General features: G+C 46.4%; 1 protein-coding gene across 1 annotated transcript in view; it reads left to right on the top strand.

Annotated features, from left to right (window-relative positions):
- The first annotated feature begins 7349 nt into the window (after positions 1-7349).
- The window catches only part of LOC119970237 (FERM and PDZ domain-containing protein 1), a 178421-nt gene continuing 168517 nt past the window's right edge, over positions 7350-17253 (top strand). Inside the window, exon 1 of the mRNA XM_038804525.1 lies at positions 7350-7660. The gene's annotated coding sequence lies outside the window, so the exon portion shown is untranslated. The remainder of the gene's footprint in view (positions 7661-17253) is intronic.

The following is a 17253-nucleotide window of genomic DNA, read 5'->3' as shown; positions in this document are numbered from 1 at the left end:
ATTGTTTCTGATAATTGAATTTCAACTTTATCTTCACTTTCTGATTTCTCCTCTTGTCTTAACCTGTGACTTTGCGACCTTGTTACAACATAATCTGGAAAAATCCCAGGATATTCGTCCTTCAACACTTCAGTTGTCTGATTTTCAACATGCTTATCAACCATAGTAGGCATCACCCCCACCTGTGATCCAGCTATATCATTATTCCACATATTACTACCTTTTCTGGCAATATTCCTCGCAAACTGCATAACTCCTCATCTCTTACCATTAAAGATTGACTAGCTCCCGAATCTCTTAAAATTGTGACTTCTTTACCGACTCCTTCTGGTACATGAGTAAACTTTACCCACACAAGTAAATTCTTTAAAGAGATCTGGCACCTTCTGATCAATCACCTCTTGATCAGGCTGTACAATTGTTTGCACCTCCTTCGCTTCACTTGGGATTTCCTTTACCACTTTAACAAACCCCACGGACTTATCCTGTTTTATCACATCAGCCTTCCCAGTGCTTTTTGTCAACCACCAACACTGTGACTTTACATGGCCTAGTTTCTTACAGTGAAACCATTTGAAACTTGTCATTTCTCTTCCACCCTCCTGGATTTCTTTTTTAATCTGAGGTGCACTCTCCTTATTATCTCCCATCAGATTTCCTTTACCTCTACCACTTGAGTATTTCTCTTTCCCCCAGTTTCTATCCCTCACAGGCTGAAACTGATGTCGGAAACCAAACTTTGATTTATGAACTAATTCAGAACCATCTGCCATTTCTACTGCTAGCCTCACAGTTTTAACCCTCTGCTCTTCCACATGAGTTCTCACTACATCAGGAATTGAATTTTTAAACTCCTCCAAAAGTGTAATTTTTCTGAGCGCTTCACACGTTTCGTCTATTTTCAAAGCCCTTATCCACCTATCAAAATTACTCTGATTGATCCTTTCAAACTCCATGTATGTTTGACCAGGTTCTTTCCTTAAATTTCTAAACCTTTGTCTGTAGGCTTCAGACACTATTTCATATGCACCTAAGATGGATGTTTTCACCTCCTCATACGCCCCAGATACCTCCTCTGATAGTAATGCAAACACTTCACTAGCCCTACCTACCAGCTTTGTTTGAATCAGTAATACCCACTTGTCCTGTGGCCATTTCATTTGTTTAGTCACCTTCTGAAATGAAATACCTCCTTCTCATCAAACCTTGGCAATGCTTGGACATATTTAAATAGATCCCCACCAAGCCTTCGATTATGATGCCCTTCCTCTTTATCCTCATTACTGTCCTCAAACTGTATGTTTCCCTTTTTGTCCGCCAATTTTAACTGACTGTCATGTTTCAGGACCATTTTCTGAAGTTCAAACTCTGTCTCTTTTTCCCTTTCCTCTCGCTCTTTTTCTTTTTCCTCTCTCTTTTTCTGTTTTCATGATCTGTACCTCCCTTTCTCTTTCTTTTTGTTCTGCTGGGCTATTCTTTCTTTTTCGCTCATTTTGTATTCAAGCTGCTTTAATTCTTTTTCATGTTCCAGTTGTTTAATCTGTAACTGAATTTTTGCACTTCATAATGAATCAGAATGTATCTCAGGCAACTTTAAATGCTCAGCTATTGCCGTGAGGACCTCTTCTTTTCGTATGCTGTCAGGTAATGTTAAGTGCAATGTTTTGCCAAATCTAAAAGCCTTTTTTAGTCTCTGTTCGTAAGGTACTGTGTGTGACCTTCTCCACCCCCAAAAATCTCCAAGTCTCTGAAAGTGCCATTGTCCACCACACACATCTACTTAAACTGGAATACCACACCAGAAAAGCAAACACAAATATGCTCATCCCTCACTGTCTTTATGTTCACTAAGCCAACCAATCACGAAAGATAAACTTTTACCCAACGAGCCCCCAATTTATTACAGGCCAGGGTTCAGAGAACACCAAAGTATATCCTGGAGTTCACCTGACCCACAACTTTGAATAGATTTTGGTTATGGGGCACACAAGGGTCCACTTTACAGGTGTGATGCAACAGAGAACTACAAGCATTTTTAAACAAAACAATTTTTATTCTAGGAATCCAGTTAACATTTTAGTAACCCACAGTAAACATCTTATCAACTACTAACACTGATAACCCCCCAAAAATATACAGTATTCTATAAGTAGCCCTTAGTAACTTTCCTAACAACGTCCATCAACCAAAACACTTTTTAACAAAGACAGTAGGTTTGAATTCTCTACAGAGAACATTTATCACTTTTAAATTATCAAGTGATCTAAACACCTTGTTTAACATACAGAGAGACACCCGTATACATCTGCTTGGTTTGAATGCAGCTCTCCAACTGAAAGCGAAACTAAAACACAGAGCCAAAAAGAGCTTCCAGCTCAAAACGAAAGTAAAAAGCGGAATCACATTCCAGCTGCACCCACACAATGACATCACTGCAGCCATTTGACAAAACACACTTTTCTTAAAGGGACTCTCACATGACAGTGTCATACGCAAACTTACTGATCCTATCCCCCACCAAGTCATCTATGTCATTTGTATAAATGACAAACAATAGGAGACCCAGCACAGGACCCTGTGGTATGCCCTGGAGAGTGGCTTCCAGCCACTAAAGCAGCTGTCTATTATTACCCTCTCTCCTACAGCTAAGCCAATTTTGAATCCACCTTGAACGAAAGAGAAAATGCTGGAAAATCTCAGCAGGTCTGGCAGCATCTGTAGGGAGAGAAAAGACCTAACATTTTGAGTCCGATGACTCTTTGTCAAAGCTCATCCACCTTTGAATCCACCTTATCAAGTTACCCTGTATCCCATGCGCCTTTGCCTTCTTTATAAACCTCCCATGTGGGTCCTTGTGAAAGGCTTTGCTGAAATTCAGGTAAACTACATTAACAGCACTACCCTCATCTACACACCTGGTCACATGCTCAAAAAATTCAATCAAATTGGTTAGGCATGATCTCCCTCTGACAAAGCCATGATGACTTTTCCTGAGCAAACTGTGCCTCTCCAAGTGGAGATAGAGGGCTGGATCCTCCGGTTCTGGGGCTATGTCCCCACAACGGCATGGGAACGGAAACGGGGCAAAACGGTCACCGAATCCCTGTTTGCTGGGGGCTAGCAGGACGACAGCATAGAGCACCCGGCTCTAACTGCCGATACACATAATTATCGGGTCTGTAGCCGCGCATGCGCAAGGCGGCGGCCTGCAGCAGCCGTGCCGTGCTTCATGGCGGATACAGCCCGCGGACCCGGCCCTCGAAATAGTGATAGTGACCCCCCTTGGCCAGCTCGTGCACCCTGGAGCAGCCCTCCATGCTGCCCCCAGCCCCGAATAATGCCACCAGCCCGTGGATCTCCTCACCCCCCCCCCCCCCCCCCGACTGTGGCAGTGCTGGGCTGAGTCTGCAGACGGCACGCTGAGTTCCCAACGGATGACACCATGAGAGACCCACGCAATCGGGAACTCGGCCGGCCAGGGGTGAAACATCAGGGAGCGGGCCTCAGGCTACGTCCTGAGGCTGTCGATACGTGGGGCGCCGTACGCGGAGAGTACACCGCTTTGGAGTGGGAGGGGCATCACGAAAGCAGCGCCGCCCCAGATTAAGTCGTAAACTTGGATTCTCCGGCCATTCACCGAACACGATTTCGGCGTTGCCAACCGGAGAATCCAGACCAGATTCTCTTCTTTCAGAATTCTACCACTGACATGAGACTCACTGGTCTGTATTACCTTCCAGTGGAAAAATGAACTGACCTGAGTTATTGATATCACATGGGCAAGTTTGTGGAGATACGTTGGGAAGCACTAAAATGGCTATACATGATGTAGATGTGGGAAATGCTGTTCCAATCAAACATCCATATAGATTTAACCCTTTAAAATTGGCACAGGTTAACAAGGAAATTGAAAGTATGCTTAAAAATGGCATAATTGAAGTGGGTTGCAACCTCTGGAGCTCACCCATAGTGATGGTACCGAAACCAGACGCTACCCAACAGTTGTGTGTGGACTATAGAAAGGTTAATGCAGTTACAAGAATGGACTCTTATCCTATCCCATATTTGGAGGATTGCATTGAAAAGGTGGGACAATCAGCTTTTATTTCCAAACTTGATTTACTTAAAGGTTACTGGCAGGAGTCTTTATCTGAAAGGGCGAAGGGGATTTCAGCTTTTGTGACTCCAGATGGCATATACCAATTCAAAGTTATGCCATTTGGCATGAAATACGCCCCAGCCACATTTCAATGGTTAACTAACAAAGTTGTTTCAGGATTACCCAATTGTGCGGTATACATCGACGATCTGGTAATTTTTAGCCAGACATGGAAAGAACATTTGAAGCATCTGAAGGAGTTATTCGATTGACTTCAGGAGGCGGGTTTGGTGATAAACCTAGCCAAAAGTGAATTTGGAAAAGCCCAAGTCACTTTGCTTGGCCATACAATCGGACAGGGTCGAATGGTCCAACGGGATGTGAAAACAAAAGTTATTGGGGAGTTTCCAATACCCTCGACACAAAGGGAAATAATGCGATTTCTTGGCAAGAGTGGATTCTACCGGAAATTTGTGCCACATTCTAGCAGCGTGGTTGCTCCACTGACGGACTTGCTGAAGAAACGTAACAAGTTTAAGTGGACAGCGGAGTGTCAACAGGCATTTGACTGCCTGAAGGCTGTGTTAACCAATGCTCCTGTGTTGGAGAATTACAAGGGGCTCTGTGATCGGATTGAACTAAAGTAACTGACTTTAAAGAGAAATGACAAGGCGTAGAGAAATGGATGGATCGTGCAGAGACCTTCTTGTCCAAAGTGACTGTCAATCAAGAAGGATTCCAGTTGGAGGAAGAACTAAAATGGACTATGTTATTATAAATGGTTGCGTGTTTTGTTTTGTTAAAAAAAATGTATATTTACTGTCAATATCTTTTAAAGGAACATGAAATGGTGAAAAATGAAACCATCTTGCAGTTGATGGTTTTTTTTTCTTGGGGGAGGTGTCAGGTGGATGTACCTTTAAGAAATGGGTGTTTATCGAATAGCTGCAGTGATGTCAGTGTGTGGGTGGAGCTGGGCTGTCTGTCTTTCACTTTCGTTTTTGAGCTGGCCGCTGCAGTCTGTTTTTGGTTTCATGTTCAGTGGTGAAGAGCTGCATTCAAAGCAAGCAGCTGTATAATGATCTCTCTCTCTACAAGCTAACGAATGTCTCCAGATCATTGATGATTTCAAAGTAATACCTGTTTCTGTAGAGCATTTAAACCTGCTGTCTTTATTTTATAAAGAATTTAACTTATGGATGTTGTTTGGGAAGTTATTAAGGGTTATCTACAGAATATTGTATTTGGGGAAGTATCAGTGTTTGTAGTTAATAAGATATTTACTGTGTGTTTATAAAATGTTAACAGGATTCATAGAATAAACATTGTTTAGTTTTAAACATACGTTAGCTCTCTGTTACACCACACCTGTAAAGTGGGCCCTTGTGCTCCCAATAACCAAAATCTATTTAAAGTTGTGGGTCAGGTGAACTCCATGATATACTTTGGGGTTCTCTAAACCCTGGCCCATAATAACATTTTCCCTATTCCAATATTCCCTCACACTCCAATCTACATTCTCCCTTATTCCAATATTCCCTCACACTCCAATCTACATTCTCCCCATTCCAATATTCCCTCACACTCCAATCTACATCCTCCCCATTCCAATATTCCCTCACACTCCAATCTACATTCTCCCTATTCCAATATTCTCTCACAGTCCTATCTACATTCTCCGCATTCCAATATTCCACTACATTCCTATCTACATTCTCCCCATTCCAATATTTCCTCCAACTTCTTTCTACATTCTCTCCATTCCAATATTCCCTCACACTCCAATCTACACAGGGCAGCACTGTAGCACACGTGGTTAGCACTGTGGCTTCACAGCGGCAGGGCCCCAGGTTCGATTCCCCGCTGGGTCATTGTCTGTGCAGAGTTTGCAAGTTTTCCCTGTGTCTGCGTGGGTTTCCCCGTGTCTCCGGGTGCTCCAATTTCCTCCCACAGTCCAAAGACGTGCAGGTTAGGTGGATTGGTCATGCTAAATTTCCCTTAATGTCCAAAAAGGTTAGGAGGATAGGGTGGAAGTGAGAGCTTAAGTGGGTTGGTGCAGACTCGATGGGCTGAATGGCCTCCTTCTGCACTGTATGTTCTGTGTACATTTTCTCATTAAAATACTCCCTCACACCCCTATCCACATTCACCTCATTCCAATATTTCCCCTCACTCCTATCCACATTCACCTCATTCCAATATTTCCCCTCACTCCTATCCACATTCACCCCATTCCAATATTCCCTCACACCCCTATCCACATTCACCTCATTCCAATATTTCCCCTCACTCCTATCCACATTCACCCCATTCCAATATTCCCTCACACTCCTATCCACATTCACCCCATTCCAATATTCCCTCACACTCCTATCCACATTCACCCCATTCCAATATTTCCTCACACTCCAATCCACATTCACCTCATTCCAATATTCCCTCACACTCCTATCCACATTCACACATTCCAATATTCCCTCACACTCCTATCCACATTCACCTCATTCCAATATTTCCCCTCACTCCTATTCACATTCACCCCATTCCAATATTCCCTCACACTCCTATCCACATTCACCCCATTTCAATAGTCCCTCACACTCCAATCCACATTCACCTCATTCCAATATTCCCTCACACTCCAATCCACATTCACCCCATTCCAATATTCCCTCACACTCCAATCCACATTCACCTCATTCCAATATTCCCTCACACTCCTATCCACATTCACACATTCCAAAATTCCCTCACACTCCAATCCACATTCACCCCATTCCAATATTCCCTCACACCCCTATCCACATTCACCTCATTCCAATATTTCCCCTCACTCCTATCCACATTCACCCCATTCCAATATTCCCTCACACTCCTATCCACATTCCCCCCCATTCCAATATTCCCTCACACTCCTATCCACATTCCCCCCCATTCCAATATTCCCTCACACTCCTATCCACATTCACCGCACTCCAACACTTCAGCACAAATGTCAAGAATCACATGGCACACTAAAAACACAAAGTCAAAAAAACATTAAAGCCATTTAGCTAGAAAGGATGTTGCTGATTGCAGTGCCAATACTCTACTGTTCGACAGCACTTTACATAATGGAACAAAAGATTCCCATAATTTAATCATTCCTTCTCTTTTCTGCCTCTGCGGTGAGAAGCTTTTGTTTTTCTTGAAGAAGATTTCTGCACTCCCTTCCCAGCCTAGTTCCACAGAGTTGCTGCTGCCTTCAGCCTCCTGGATTTTATCTTCTCTCTCGTTCGGCAATGTGCTCCTCGGACATTTACTATATATACACATCTTTTTAAATCATTCGACTGCCCTGGAAGTTTGCGAGGTCTGTGCAGCAGTCAGCACTGACGCCTGTAAGGGCAGTTCCAGGAGTGTGGGAATCTGCCGACATGCTCGCTGTTGACCTTGCGATGACCAAGGTCCCCAAGAACCAATAGCTGCAGCCGTGGAGATTACTCAGAGAGGTACAGGATACTCTGCTCGATAGCTACATCTACACGGCGCCGATGGACAATCAGTCCCCACACACAGCAGGTAAGAGAGACCATCTCATTGTGGCACTAAAGGGGGAAATCAAAACATGTCAATAAGTTATCCCGGGCACCAATTGTCTATTTTTTAGCCTTGACTAAGTGGTTAATATTGCCGGGGAGGCTTAAAAGCTTTTTTCCATTTCTGAGTTTCCAAGTGCTGTATAGGCATCGAACTGTTTTTCAAAAGAGATTTAAAAATAGACATTGAATCGCGCCCTGTGTTAACGGGACCACATCTCACGGTGTCAGCTTAATGTCTGCTGCAAATCCATTAACACAGTTGGAATGTACTTTGACTTTCTTACATTCAGTGCAATGGCTAGAGAGGCAATACAACTGTGGTCAGTCACATTTCTGTGCGTCCCGCAGACTCAGATCGTGCTGGATGTCAAATGCTGGAGGCTGTGAGAGGAGAGCCCTGTGAATGGGACAAAAACGTGGCTCACACTCTGACTTCATAACATCAATTGGGATGTTCAAGGCTGTAGAGTCGAGGAAGACATTTGGGAAATCGGGCTGATTTACCGCGGCCGGTAGAACGGGAAACCCTAAAGTAACTTAATAGTTCTAAATGTTATTATTTTAACAATCATCGTTTCAAATGTTTTCATTATTAACGTAAGAGACTATTTGGTCGTTGCACGATTTGAAAACTGACAGTGCCTTGGACATTGCATAGGAACAGAAGCAGGCCATTCAGCCCCTCGAACCTGTTCCACTTTTCAGTTCAATCATGATCAGTGCCTCAACTCCAGTTACCCGCTTCTGATCCAACCCCCCCAACCCAACCTAAACCCATTGAAATCCGTCTGGGAAGCTTTAATTGGCCCCCCAAACAAGGCCCTTGTGACAGACTTCAACTTCAACTGAAGTGCAGAATTTGCTGCTGTTTGGTTTAATGTCCTCGGCCCCGGATTCACATTACCCAGTGGGTCATAAGATGAGTTGGTATTTTCCTGCGGGGCATATACATGACATTCAGATTCTGTGGCGTTGTATCATCATCTGCTGGTGCTCTGTACTGCTGCTTTCTCAAAGCCCAAGAGAATCCGGCAGAGGATAGGGGAAAAAAAATCAATGACTGAATTATTAAATTATAGCAGTATTTCTTTTCAAAGCTGAGTGCTTCTTTTTTGACGATAGTTGTCAGGAGACATTGACAAGCAATGGAGGTCTACAGAATGTAATATAAATATATCTACTGTGAGATTAATGTAGATAATACAGGACGTCTTGCAAAGCACTCCAGACAGCTCATAATGCTAATCCACGTGGCTTTGAAAGGAATAGATTGAATATTTATGACAGGGGTCAGGAGCTCTTGTGTATTACTACACTGCATTTGGAATACCCTACAATCAGCTTTGATGCTGTGAAGTGTTTACTGCAAATATTAGACAAGACTTACACTGAGAATGCTCACAAGATAAAGAGCCTTTTGTCCCTTACTTTGCAACCACTGCATTAAATTGCTTTTATTTTGTAACTAGCAAACTAAATCCACATCATATGCAGCGATCCAGATAAATACTTCAGGCCATTGAGGTTAAGCCATAATAGGGAGGCTTGTAATCTTATTAAGGGGTGTTTGAGTCACCAGACTACACGTTTATCATATTGAGGGTCAGCCAGAGAGGTGGGCTAGACAGACTAAACAAGACATAATTAATGAGCTAAATGCAAAACAAGTGCAGATTCTCATAATTTTATTTTCATTGTATAACTTCTGCTAAATATACTAGTCTCTGTTACTCAACAATAGGCTTGAATGAACCCAAACTGAAGCATCTAAAATGAAATGAAATGAAAATCGCTTATTGTCACAAGTAGGCTTCAAATGAAGTTACTGTGAAAAGCCCCTAGTCGCCACATTCCGGTCTAGTTTGAGCATCTACAGTGTATTCAGCTGGAAATGAATTGACTGATTTGAGGTCAGTTTGTCTGGGCAATGTCAACCCACACGTTACAGACTCTGCAGGGATAGATTTTCAACCCCCCCCCCCCCCCCCCCCCCCCCAAGGGTTCGAGCAATGTAAAATAACATGTTGCATTCTCCCTTTCCTGCCTGTATATTCCAGACTGATGTACTCGGGTCATTTTACTAATCTTGTGATGTACTAGTCAAAAGAGAATGTAAGAGTTCTCCCACTGTCCAGTCCAAGTCTTATCCTTAAATAAACAATTTATCTCTTTGTCATTCCATAATGCCAGTTGTGGCATCTTGCTGTTCCCAAACTGGCTCTGTCTTTTCCAAATTTCAAAAACAGCTGCCCCTCTTACTGACTTCAGCTGAACTCTCACCCCCTCACAGCCAGTTAGTTTCAACAGGGTTGCCTGCTTTGGCCCACAGCTTGCCAGCTGTGTATATGCTGTCCAATCCCCAAAATGGGACTTCATAGCAGTGATATTGAGTGGGCCGTGCATGCACTTTCCCCTAAGTGTGTCCACTGTGCACCTCAGGTTAAAATTGCCTCCATTCTTTAAAAACGGGACTGATGTTCAGCAACTTGTGCAGGGACCTGAGATTACATAGGAATCTGCTATCATTTGTACACTCAGCCATGGGGAGATGGCAGAGTAGTGGTATTGTCACTGTGCTAGTAATCCTGGGGACATGGCTTCAAATCCCACCATGGCATCTGGTGGAATTTCAATTCAATTAATTTATCTGCAAAAATGAAACAATCATGTATTGTTGTATAAACCCATCTGAATCACTAATGTCATCCTTACCTAGTCTAGCCTACATATGACTCCAGACCCACAGCAATGTGGTTGACTCTTAAAGTATCCTTTGAAATGACCCTGGCAAGCCACTTATGTTTAGGGTGACACAGTGATTAGCACTGCTGCTTCACAGTGCCAGGGACCCGGGTTCAATTCCAGTCTCGGATGACTGTCTGTGTAAAGTTCATACGTTCTCCCCATGTCTGGTGGGTTTCCTCCGGGCGCTCCAGTTTCCTACCACAGTCCAAAGATGTGCAGGTTGGGTGGGTTAGCCATGATAAATTGCCCCTGAGAGTTCAAAGATGTGCAGATTAGGTGAAATTATGGGATTACGGGAATAGGGGGTGAAGGAGAGTGGATGATGGTAGGGTGCTCTTTCGGGGGGGTCGGTGCTGACTCGATGGGTCGAAGGGCCTCCTCTACCTTGATGGGATTCTATTGACTGTTACTTTGGTCAATTACCAAGAGGTGAAGGATGACTCATATAGATAGACAAGAGCCGGGATTGTCTGACCCTGCGCCGGGTTGGAGAATCCTCGGGGGGAGGCGCGAATCCCGCCCTGACGCGGATGCCCTATTCTCCGGTGCCGTTTTACGGGGGCTGACCGGATTCCCGCCACACTGGTCGGGGGCCATTGACAGCGCCCCCCCCCCGGCGATTCTCCGGGCAGCGATGGGCCGAGTGGCCGTAAAGTTTTGGTCAGTTCCGCCGGCGTGAATTACTCACCTCACGCATGGTGGGGCCTGGCAGGTAAGTATGGGGGCGTGGCCTGGGGGGGGTCCGACCCCGGGGGGGCCCCACAGTGGCCTGGCCTGCGATCGGGGCCTACCGATCTGCGGGCAGGCTGGTTCCACGCCTTCTTTCATCCGCGTGGGGCCCCTGTAGGGCTCCGCCATATTGCCTGGGGGACGGTGTGGAGAAGGGAACCCCCGCGCATGCGCGGAAATACGCCGGCCGGTCTGCGCATGCGTGAGATCACGCTGGCCGTTCCACGCATGCGCAAACTCACGCCGGCCCTTCGGCGCAGGCAGGAGTGGTGCCTAGCCCCCGAGAAATTGGAGAATTCCTCACTTTTGTGGGCTGTTGATGCCGGAGTGGCACACGCCAGTTTTCCCGCCGGCGTAGGGACATAGTCCCATTTTCAGAGAATCCCGCACAGGGCATCATTTTAATTTTAGCCACTCAATGCCGAGGTAGCAGGCAAAGCATGTTCAGTGTCTGTCTGAGGCTGAAGCCATTTTCACATCTGGGCTTTGTTTACATGATGGCAGTGAGCTACAGGTGCCAGGTCATTGGCTGTGGGAAAGCTGCAGGCTAGCTGAGTCTCAAACTGAGTTCACCAGTAATTCAAGCTGCGGTTTGATTGTCGATTTGGGGTGGGGGGAGGGGGATGCATGGAGTTTTAGGAATCTATCCTGAGGCCCTCCTATTTCTCCCCAAAACATCATCCCAATATATAGTGTCAATTTCCACATATATGCTGATGACACCCAACTCTACCTCACCACCACCTCTCTCAACCCCTCTAATGTCTCTAAACTATGAACTGCCTGTCTGACGTTGGGTACCGGATGGGCAGAATTTTTCTCCAACCCCCTATTAGGAAGATGGAAGTCATTAAATTCAACTGCCATTCCATAACCCAACAGCACATCTCTCCAGATCCTTTTTATCGTTGATCTCTTTTACACAGATATATTTTGCATTAGCCAAAAGTAAGCCTCCTCCTATTGTTTATGGATGGTCCAAATAAATGAGCACAGCTCCTCAGAGTTTTCCCGACTCATTTACCTCCTATTATCCATGATCAAGGCAATTACAACCAGACATTGTACTTTCATGGATATCCTAGTCATAGAATCAAAGAACGGTTACGGCACAGAAGGAGGCCATTTAGTTTGTCTCGCTTGTGACAACTCTCTGCCAAAGCAATTAACCTAGTGCCCCTCCCTTGCCATTTCCCTGTAGCTCTGCTAATTCTTAATCCTCATATAATGATATAATTCACTTTTGAAAGCTATAATTGAATCCGCAGCACAGTAGCACAGTGGGTAGCACTGCTGCTTCACAGCTCCAGCGTCCCAGGTTCGATTTGTGGCTTGGGTCACTGTCTGTGTGGAGTCTGCATGTTCTCCCTGTTTCCGCGTGGATTTCCTCCGGGTGCTCCGGTTTCCTTCCACAAGTCCTGCAAGTTAGGCAATTTGGACATTCTGAATTCTCCCTCTGTGTACCTGAACAGGTGCTGGAATGTGGCGACTAGGGGCTTTTCACAGTAACTTCATTGCAGTGTTAATGTAAGCCTACTTGTGACAATAAAGATTATTATTATTATTTAATAGTATTCCTCCACATTATCAGGCAGTGCGTTTCGGATCCTACCCACTCACTGCATTTAGGAGGTTTCCTTCATATCGCCATTGCTTCTTTGCCAATCACCTTAAATCAACGTTCTCTGCTTCTCAACCCTTCTGCCAATGGAACAGTTTAAGAGCCTAGGAGCAGAAGTGAGCCATTTGGCCCATTGAATCTGCTCCATCATTCAGTGAGATGACTGATATGATAATCCTGAACTCCACTTTCCTGCCTTTTCCCCTTTAACCCTTATTTCTCCCTGTCCACTCTGTCATCGCCCCTCATGATTTTGAACAACTCTATCAAATCTCTATTCAACCTTCCCTTCTCCAAGAAGAATGGCCTCAGATTCTCCAATCTATCTTCTAGCTGATGTTCCTTATCCCTGGAAACATTGTCCTGAGCCTTTTCTGCACCCTTCTAATGCCTTCATATGATCTTCTTTCAAAGTTTCTGATGGGGACCTTATCAAATATCTTCTGACAATTCACTTGTTCAGTGGTTTAATCACTTTCACAAAATTAAGAAACATGGCTTATTGTTTGCCATGCTGCTTCTGTGTCATTGAGGGGTAAATTCAGAGATATTGCCCTCCCATTAGAACCACAATTATGACCTGAGTCAGAAGGTGTGGACTTTTGGACTTGAGCACATAATTAAGCTGATACATCAGTGTCGTACTGGGGGAGAGTTGTTACATGGTCGTTCTGCCTCTTACAATTCAACAATCCCAGTGCAATACTTCAAGACCAGACAGTTCTCCAGATTTATTAAATACCTTTCAATTTGACCAACAAGAACAAAAAACAGATTAATTGATAATTTACTATTTATTGTGTGCTGTTATCTTTGGCTATATAAGGCGACCTCCGGTGGCGGCTTGGCAGCTCCCGCTCGAGGTTTTTTTTTTACCTTTTTAACGTTTGCCAGGTGGATGTTTTGGTGGAAAAAGGTGTAGAGGTGATTGAAGAAAGCTAAGCTGGTGGATAGATTCACGGACCAGAAGTGGGTTGAGAAGAAAGGAGCTGTTGGAGCAAGAAATTCTTTGTGCGCCACAGGTGGAAGATGGCATATGGTAAATGGTTAGCCCTGCCTGCACAGTGGTTGATGGAACAGCTGGTGGACTTCTTAAATGAGAAGTTTGTCAGCAGAGGAGGGAAGTCCAGGAGAATTTGGCCAAGGTGGTGGAACCGCTAAAAGTGGGGATCGATCGGGTGAACAGAGACTGGAGACCCAGGGCCAGGCTATTCGGAAAGTGGAGGAGGCGGTGGGGGAGCACAAGGAGCAGCTTACCTCGTTGGCGACCGAGATGCGGTGATGGGGGAGACCCAGGAGCGGCTAAAGGAGAAGGTGGAGGATCTGGAGAACTGCTCCCGGAGACAATAGTTAAGAGTCGTGGTGAATCCCGAGGGAGCGGACGCTGGCTCATATGTAGCCAAGGTGCTGGAACAGTTGATGGGGGAGGGGGCCTTAAACCAGCATCTGGCGGTCAACCGGGTGCATAGGCCGCAGGCGTATGAGCTGCCGAAGGCGATGGTGGTGCAGATCCACTGATTCCTCGACAAGGAGAAGATATTGCAGTGGGCTAGGCAGACGAGGAGGTGCACTTGGGAAAATAATGAGCTCCGGGAGTACCAGGAACTGAGCACAGAACTGGCGAAGAGGAGAGCCGGGTTTAATCGAGTGAAGACTGTATCCTTTAAGAAGGGGGTGAAGTTTGGGATGCTGTACCCGGTCCGCCTCTGGGAGAACATTATTTTGGGACACCAGAGGAGGTGACTGAGTTTTTAAGAGACGCTGGGCTAGCAGGAGAGGGTGGACACTGAATTGTGCATGAGATGTCAGGGGATGTAGGTTTTCACTGTTTTTTTTGCTTTTACTGCCCTTTGTTTGTTGGCTATGGGAGAACCTGTCTTCGTTGAGAGGTTTTGTTGGGTTTGGTGGCGGGATATTTGGGGAACTTGAAGGGCGAGTGCACCTTTTTCTTATTTCATTGTCTGTGCTATGGAGGTGTGCGAGCGGGGGGAGGGGACTCAGTGGGAGTAGGAGGTTTAGGCACCATGGGTGGGGGCTGCCAGACTAGCTGGGCAGGCAAGTTAACAGGAGCGCAGTGGGGGGGGGGGGGGGGGGGACCAGATGGTTAGTGTAGAAGAGGGGGATGCGATTGTTGTTTTGCTTAGGGGAAGGGGGCAGGGTGGCTGCAGACAAAGGTGTGGCTGCCATGGCACAGCAAGAAAGGGGGTGGAGACAGTGGGCATCTGAGGGTGGTACTGGAGAGTTGCATGACACGGGCCGGGGACTGGCCTAAGAAAGGATATGATTGATTGTCAGGGGAGGAGGGCGGGGTACCTCCCAGACCAGGTTGGTCCCATGGAACGTGAGAGGGCTGAATGGGCCAGTCAAACAGTTGCGTATGTTCGTGAACTTGAGGAGGTTGAAGTTGGATGTGACCTGACTAGAGTAAGGAAAGGGTGGGTAGGAATAGCAGGGGGTGGCAATGTTGACAAACAAGCGAGTGGTATTTGAGGTGGGGAATATTGTGGCAGATTCGGGAGGGAGGTTCGTGATGGAGAGTGGGAAGCTGGAGGGGGTGCCAGTCGTCTTGGTGAATGTCTGTGCCCCAAACTGGGATGACGTGGAGGTCATGAGGCGGATGCTGGGGAAGATCTCGGACCTGGACTTGCATAGGTTGATTATGAGAGGGGATTTTAACACGGTCATTGAACCAGGTCTCGACCAGTCAAGCCCGAGGTCAGGGAGTGTGTTGGCGATGGCGAAGGAGCTGAAGGAATTCATGGTGTGCATGGGGGTGTGGATTTGTGGAAGTTTGGGAAGTCGAGGGCGAAGGAGTTCTTGTACTTCCCCCATGTGCACAGGGTGTACTCGTGGATTGACTATTTTGTGGTAGACAAGACGTTACTGTCAACTCGGGGTACCCGGTGATCATGGTTTCAGACCACGTGCTGCACTGGATGGACATGCAAGAGGAACGGGGGAGGGCCCACTGCCCGCAGTAGAGACCGGATATAGGGCTGTTAGCGGATGAGGAGGTGTGCAAGCGGGTGAGGGCCACAATTGGGGTACGTGGAACTGAACGACACGGGTGAGGTCTCGGCCGCCACGCTAATGGAGACGCTCAAGGCAGTGGTCAGGGGGGAGTTCATATCATTCCAGGTGCATAGGGAGAAGGTGGAATGAGCAGAGATGGCAAGGCTGGTGGACGAGATTCTGTGGGTGGATAAGATGTATTCGGAGGCCCCGGAGGAGGATCTGTTGAAGTTGAAGCAGAAGCTCCAGCTGGAGTTTGGGTTTGTGTCCACAGGGAAGGCAGTAGGGCAGTTGCGGAGGGCCAGAGAGGCAGTGTACAAGTACCGGGAGAAGGCGTGTAGGATGCTTGTTCACCAACTTAGGCAGCAGGTGGCGAGGGAGATTGAAAGGGTGAAGGACAGGAGGGGAAGGGTGGTACTGGACCCGGTGGGGGTGAATGGGGTTTTAGAGGAATGTTATAAGAGACTCTATGAATCTGAACCCTCGGGCCGGGGAGATGATGCTGCAATTCCTGGACAGGTTGGAATTCCCAAGATGGAGGAGGACCTGGTGGAGGGGCTGGGGTTCCCATTTGATTGGTGGAGGTGATGGAGGGCATGGGAACGATGCAGGCAGGGAAGGCCCCAGGCCCAGATGGGTTTCCTGTAGAATATTATAAGAAATTATCTGGGGATCTGGGGCCTTTGCTGGTAAGGGTGTACAATGAGGCGAGGGACAAGGGGCTGCTTCACCCTACATTATTGTAGGCGTCCATATCCCTAATATTAAAGAAAGATAAAGATCCAGGACAGTGTGGGTCCTACGCTTTATATCGTTGCTAAATGTGGATGGCAAGTTGTTGGCAAAGATCTTGGCCTCGCGAGTTGAGGACTGTGTGCCGCGGTGATAGGAGAAAACCAGACTGGGTTTGTAAAGAGGAGACAACTATCGGCAAATGTTAGGAGATTACTGAATTATGCCCCCCAAGGAACACGATGTGGAGGTGGCGGCTGCAATGGATGCATTGAAGGCATTCGATCGGGTGGAATGGGAGTACTTGTGGGAAGTGCTGGGTCGGTTCGGGTTTGGGCAGGGTTTTGAGGATTGGGTCCGATTGTTGTATAGGGTGCCGGTAGCGAGCTTATGGTCAAATTGTGTGACCTCGGGGTACTTTGGGTTACACCAGGGGACAAGGCAGGGGTGGCCACTCTCCCCGTTGCTTTCTGCCTTGGCAATAGAGCAATTGGCAATGGTGCTTAGATCATCAATGAGTTGGAGAGTGATTGTGCAGGGAGGGTGGGATTGAGCACAAGGTCTCGCTATATGCAGATGACCTGTTGCTTTATATTTTAGGCCTGCTGGAAGGCAGCTAGGGGGTTATGAGTATTTTGGAGGAGTTTGGCCACTATACCTGATATGAGCTAAACATGGTGGTCTTCCTGATCAAGGTCAGGGGGCAGGAGAGGAGGTTGGGCGAGCTGCCGTTC

Source organism: Scyliorhinus canicula, chromosome 8 (assembly GCF_902713615.1).
Source record: "Scyliorhinus canicula chromosome 8, sScyCan1.1, whole genome shotgun sequence".
NCBI lineage: Eukaryota > Metazoa > Chordata > Chondrichthyes > Carcharhiniformes > Scyliorhinidae > Scyliorhinus > Scyliorhinus canicula.
This window is presented reverse-complemented; position numbering and strand designations above follow the sequence as displayed.